Source organism: Berghia stephanieae, chromosome 1 (assembly GCF_034508935.2).
Source record: "Berghia stephanieae isolate SIO BIC M18660-M18661 chromosome 1, UCSD_Bste_1.3, whole genome shotgun sequence".
Lineage (NCBI taxonomy): Eukaryota > Metazoa > Mollusca > Gastropoda > Nudibranchia > Aeolidiidae > Berghia > Berghia stephanieae.
This window is the reverse complement of record NC_088360.1, coordinates 70,886,066-70,892,670: the sequence shown is the minus strand read 5'-3', so window position 1 is coordinate 70,892,670 and position 6,605 is coordinate 70,886,066.

The following is a 6,605-nucleotide window of genomic DNA, read 5'->3' as shown; positions in this document are numbered from 1 at the left end:
TAGTTACGTCATATCTCAACGCTCGTGAATTCTTAGTACGGCTGGACTCACAATCAAAACTCGAAATCTGTGTTTTAAACTCTTGAATCAATCGAATTACATCAGTGCGTTCGTCTCATTGAGAAATGAAAAACGATATATAAATCAAGAACATCGACCGGAAAATAAGGAAATTATCATAAAATTATAAAATTTGAGAAAGCTATTTTCAAAATCAAATATATTACAAAAAAGGTTATTTCTCGACCGATTTTTATGAGACAAAGACAATTTTTCTCCACTTTTCAAGCTGATTCCAACAATGAGGTTTTCAAATTTATCGCGATAAGATTATTTGTCATTATTTTTTTTTAATACCCAATTGACTGCTCAGGAAATGAATACGTAATCCTTGGCGGCTAGCGAGTAGGTGTTAAATTTTGCTTACCCTTTCCCACGTAGACGCACGCACACACACACACACACACACACACACAGACTTATCGTCGTCTAGCATCCTATCGTTCGGCTCGACGATTAAAAGGGGTTCGTATCGTCGCTAAAATAATTACAAAATACATATATTTAAAATATATTTATGGTAATGTGAATTAAATATTTTAATGCTCTAATATATCAAGAATGATCATTATTATGATTTATTACGGTGTGAATTGAATTTGACTTTTAAAACTGAAGTTTAATCTGACACCCTACTCGCTGTTATCATTCGAGTCTAAGTTGTAATAAGGCAACTTTGGCCAGAAGTGAAAGACATACATTGTGTGTTCAGTCTGTGTGTGTGTGTGTGTGTGTGTGTGTGTGTGTGTGTGTGCGTCTGCGTGGGAAAGGGTAAGCAAAATTTAACACCTACTCGCTAGCCGCCAAGGATTACGTATTCATTTCCTGAGCAGTCAATTGGGTATTAAAAAAAATAATGACAAATAATCTTATCGCGATAAATTTGAAAACCTCATTGTTGGAATCAGCTTGAAAAGTGGAGAAAAATTGTCTTTGTCTCATAAAAATCGGTCGAGAAATAACCTTTTTTGTAATATATTTGATTTTGAAAATAGCTTTCTCAAATTTTATAATTTTATGATAATTTCCTTATTTTCCGGTCGATGTTCTTGATTTATATATCGTTTTTCATTTCTCAATGAGACGAACGCACTGATGTAATTCGATTGATTCAAGAGTTTAAAACACAGATTTCGAGTTTTGATTGTGAGTCCAGCCGTACTAAGAATTCACGAGCGTTGAGATATGACGTAACTATACATACAAGACCTCGTTCTCTACGCCACAGTAGGGCTTCCATTCATCGCTTTCGGTCAACCGTGGTCTTTGAAGTTACACAACATATACCGCATGTGATGCCTTTACATAAATCAAGGGCTGAGCTGACTCAAGTTGACAAGCAAGCTATCAAAAGAGCAATCCGTTGATTGGTCAAAAACTCAGGATTTCATATAAGGACATAAGTTCTTGAAAGCGATATCCACCCACCTGTCAGTGGACAGAACTGATATGATGAAATTAGGGATCCATAAAATGTTATATCATGGTAGGCTCCACCCTCTATTTCTATTCTGGCGTAGATGTAGAAGGCGATAGCATTTCGGATGTCATAATGACTAGTGGGCAAAGGGTTAAAGCTTCCAAACAATCCCAATCGTCGTCTATCTCTAATCGGCCCCGTTAGAGCCCGATGCGCAATCTGTCTAGTATCACACTCGCCGGCATCAACTACCCGGTTGTCTCTACTATCGCACTCGCCGGCATCAACTACCCGGTTGTCTGACTCTATTACAAATTTGGCGCTGCGAGCAGGATCTCAATTTCAGAAGCCACAGCCTTTCTGAGACCTGCTTATTTATTCATCAGTCAGACATCCGCTTGGAATTGGAACGAATTTACACTCTCGCTGCCAGTCCCTGTACACCAACCTCGATGTTTTATTGCGACAGACGACAATCGACGTCAACTTGCCACTCGGCCCCTTTACAGCCGAATTTATAACAAGACTGCCGCTACCGGCTACCATACACGTCGAGTATCCTGTCCAACCCGAGATGACCAGTGACTGCCAAACCCGAGAGGACCCATGTTCCTGAGCCCGAGATGCCCCGTGTACCTGTGCCCGTGATGACCCGTGTCTCAGTGCCCGAGATGACCCATGTGTCTGTGCCCGAGATGACAATGTGCCTGTGCCCGTGATGACCCGTGTCTCAGTGCCCTAGATGACCTGTGTGTCTGTGCCCGTGATGTCCGTGTGCCTGTGCCCGTGACGACCTGTGTGTCTGCCCGAGATGACCCGTGGGTCTTACCGGCGTGAGTTCAACCAGATGGAGCCTCGTCCCTATTACTGCCATGCAACTATCCGAAGGCATCGTCGTCAAGTGGTGGCCGGTGTTCCTAAAAGTCGCGTCTGTGAAAGTGAAACCACGTCACAGAATCCCGCCTGCACACATCTGCCCAGACGACATCACGCCAAATGCAAGGATCTGCCTGAGTTTGACCACCACGTTGGTGAGATAATCCATGTTTTGTAGGTTCCTCATTTATATTGATTCAATATCTCGTTAGTTCCCATTAATTTTGCAATATGCTCATGATTCATAATGAAACATACAATGTAATTATGGAATGTTAAAACTATTGCTTATAAATATAACAGTGTAGTTCTTTCTACCTTTACCGCTAACAAGCGACGTCCACTTAATATTTCCATGTCTATCTATATTCGACATGAGCCTCCTCATATTTGAGACGTTCGTATTTCAAGTTTTAACGCTTTTCGGGTGGTTGGATGGGAGCATCACCCTTGAATCATATACCTATGATGTTCGCATGGGCGTACGATCCGATAGTGATGTCGTTTCTTCTTCGCTTTACTAGCCTATCCTGCTTCTTTGGTTTGTGATTGTATTTTTGACAGGGGATATTTTTCTGTAAATCTTCTGCCTGTTTGTTCTTGGTTATTTATAATTTAGCTTATGATATCTTTAGGTTATGATTTTGATTTACATTTGTACTATTTTTGTTAGATTGCTTGTTTTTTTGTTTCAGCGGTCTCTCGTATAACCTCATTTGTGTTGGAAGAGACCTAAAGCAACAAACAAACAAAAAAGCTTTTCTCATCTTATACTTATACCGCTTTGCTGAAGCGACGTAAATTTACATTGATTGCATTTCTTTCAAGTTGAATTCGTACATTGAATCCTCTCTGCTGGGTAGCCCTATTCGTCCTTAAGGTCGAATAGCATCAACCGCCATTGCCGTCCGTAAGGACAAATAGTGTTGCTTGCACTATTCGTACTTCACACTACAGCTGGGCACTATTCCGTTTCTGTTTGTACTGAGATAGATTCGATTCTACGTAATTACATGATATATCCGTATCGTCTTAAATTTTTTGTTAGTGTGTCAAATAATCAGTTGAGCGTGTGTGTGTGGGGGGGGGGGGGGGGGGTTGTTTTTGTTTATTTTGGTTTTCTTCTGGGATTTTTTTTCCAGAATGGTGATCGTTTCCTTATTAGGAACTATTATCGTGTTCTCCTTTTGGCAAGTATCCTATTCAAATGCCTGCTCGAAAGTTTGGGTTGGTTGGGCACAGAGGAAGATTCGTCAGGTATTCTTTTCTTTTTTTTTTTTCTTTCTTTTTTTGGTGGTGGGGGGTAATTTTTTTTTCTTCTTCTTCTTTAAAATTTTTTTTTTTTTTTTTGTGTATGTGTGTGTGTGTGTGTGGGGGGGGGGGGGTTGCCTTTATTACATGTTTTCTATCTATGATAGTGGTTTAACACTCAATAACTATTTGTTTTAAATGACTAGTATTAAAATTGTCAAAAATATTATATTAGTCATAGTAATATAAGCAGCCCAATAACATCAACGTATCTCTTAAGAAGCAGTTTTTTTAAAATATTATAATCTTGATAATTCAGTGAGGGCCATCAATATTGGCTTGAATTTAGCCAACATTTTTCATTTATTTGAACAATGTCGATACATGTCCTTTAACTTCAGAAAATTTTGTTATAAGTTGTACCGTCTTGAGTAGACGAGCTGTATAACAGAATTGTAGATTTAATTCACGGAGAATTCAATGAGTTAGTGGCAGTGAACGAGGTAATGGTATAGACGGTATGGAATTTAGCGGCTTTACAACACGCAAATTAATTCCAAAGCCGAAAGCACAACGTTGCATGTAATCTAATCTACATTTACGATGTCAAATATATTAAAGATTAATAAAGGACACTAATACCAAGTCCTCAATATTTTCAGTACTTCATTCGTTAGTTAATACTATTAAGTATTTGGTATCCACTTTTGCCCTGACGAGAAGTTAGAATGTCAACGGGCTGGGCTTTGAAATGTCTACGGGTTGAAACTGGATGAAATAGGATGATACAGAACATAAAAGCCCAGTTCGGCCTAAGAACAATAATTTGCCTATGTTCTTAAACTCAGAACAATGGGTTATGTTATCAGGGGTGTTGGGATTGTTATTTTGATCTGGGTAGGGGTCTATAGATAACAACATCAATATTAGAAACGTCTCTAACGTCTGATAAAGCTAAGATTACTGGCCAAAAATATATTTCTAACTTAAGTTAAAATTTGAAAAATAAAAACACGGAAATATATACATAATAAGCTTTATATATTTTAAACAATGGTTACAAGAAAAAATACACGATTTTTCTCAATAATTCTGTATTCAAACAACTTTGTAGTATGCAAATGTTGTATTCCAGATGTGTAATTTGGCTTATCACCACTCAATGTGGTAACTCAATAGATATTACTAATACTAACTTGTGTCTATGTACGCAGTGATACAGACCTGCCAAGCATTCGACTTATTGTATTATAGTGGGATGGCAGAATACCATTTCGAAAGGGATTTGTGCTGCGTTGTAGGTTAACAAATCATCCCCATCGACGTGTAGAAATACGCAGGTCTGACATCCGAACCCACTTTTCAGCCTAGTTTAACATTGTTGTATAATGGACAGTATTTTGCGTCTTTTTTTTTAGATTTCCATTACAACAATGAGCCAATAAGGAAATGGGTTATCAGACCTGAAAATAAGTGCACGTCGATCCACATCAATTTAAAAACCATCACCATCACAGACAATAATCACTACCACAAGCACTTTTACAACAGCCTCATTACCATCAGAATCGATACCACCATCATTTGCACAATATCATACGTATCAGCACCACCATCAACATCACTACCACAGCATTATACCTACCATTACCATGGTCATATCAACTATTGCCACCACTAGCAAAATCATAACTATCATGTCAGCCACCACCACTCCAGAAAACAATCATTTTAAATACCAATATCACAGGCGTACACTATAGCGTCACCATTGCCTTCAATGTTATCACTTCAGCTTCTTGATCATTGACACCACCACTACAAGTAAATTATGGTCGTTATCGTCCCCACCACATTATTCATATTATCACTATCAACATCACCAATGCATCAGCTTTATAACTACCACCACCACCACCACCATCATCATCATCATTTCAATCAGGGATCATCATTTCAATCACGACCATCACAAAAACAACAAAATTAACAGCATCATCACTGCTACCACCACCACTAGCACTACTAACTACTATCACCACAACATCGACTACCACCACCAGGGCCCAATTTTATGGAAGCAGACTAGATTTAGTTATTTACTAGTCTAGTAAATGATTTGCTAGCCTTAAGCCGAGGCGGAACAAGTAACTAAAAAGTGGGATTTCATGAACGTTTTCTAGTCTGACTAGCGAGGCTCTTGCCGAGAAGCGGGCGTTGTTAGGACAGTGCCTAATTCAGCTATTTTGTGCTTGTAACATCAAGCTCTCTAGTACACAATGGCAAGTAAGACACCAGCCTTGATATTTTCAACGCAAAAGATTTCCAAAGAAGAAATTAGCAACACCTCCGTTCCGTTTCACAATTGAACTTACTTTTGCCGTGATTAATGAAATCACGTGATATTGACTGTCGACTGATCAGACAACAATGATGCCCATGGTCGACTGTCAATTATAAATTTAGGCCAATGAAAGTGTCAGTGAAAATCAAACGAATTGAACTTAAAAAAAAAACAACAAAAAACAACGGAAAATGTGTTCTGACGAATCACATTATTTCAGTCAATGTCATGCCAACAGAATAATTTTTGTCTCCACTATACTTTCTAGTCGTTTGTTTTTTTTTTGTTTTGTTTTTTGTTTGTTTTTTTTTTTTTGGTTGTTCTTTGAAGCGAACCCTTCCACTTCGAGTTTCCGTTCATTTGCAACCTGCTAACCGATTAGATTCCGGGTTTTTTCCCTAGTTTTTACTCACAAAAAAGTTGTACTTTCGAAGGTCAAGCATATCTTACATTTTTTAAAAAGTAGTGACAATACCAGCAGGACACCTTTTGCCCTGTCATTCGTAACCGAAGTATTTTCCTTCCGAATCGAAGCTCTCTCTATCTAAAAATAGTTTATCGACGATATTACGTATCCTCGTAACTAGTCTCAGACTAAGCTTAAAGTCCGGCCTCAGCAATAAATGACTAAAACTTAATCAAACTTAGTCTGAA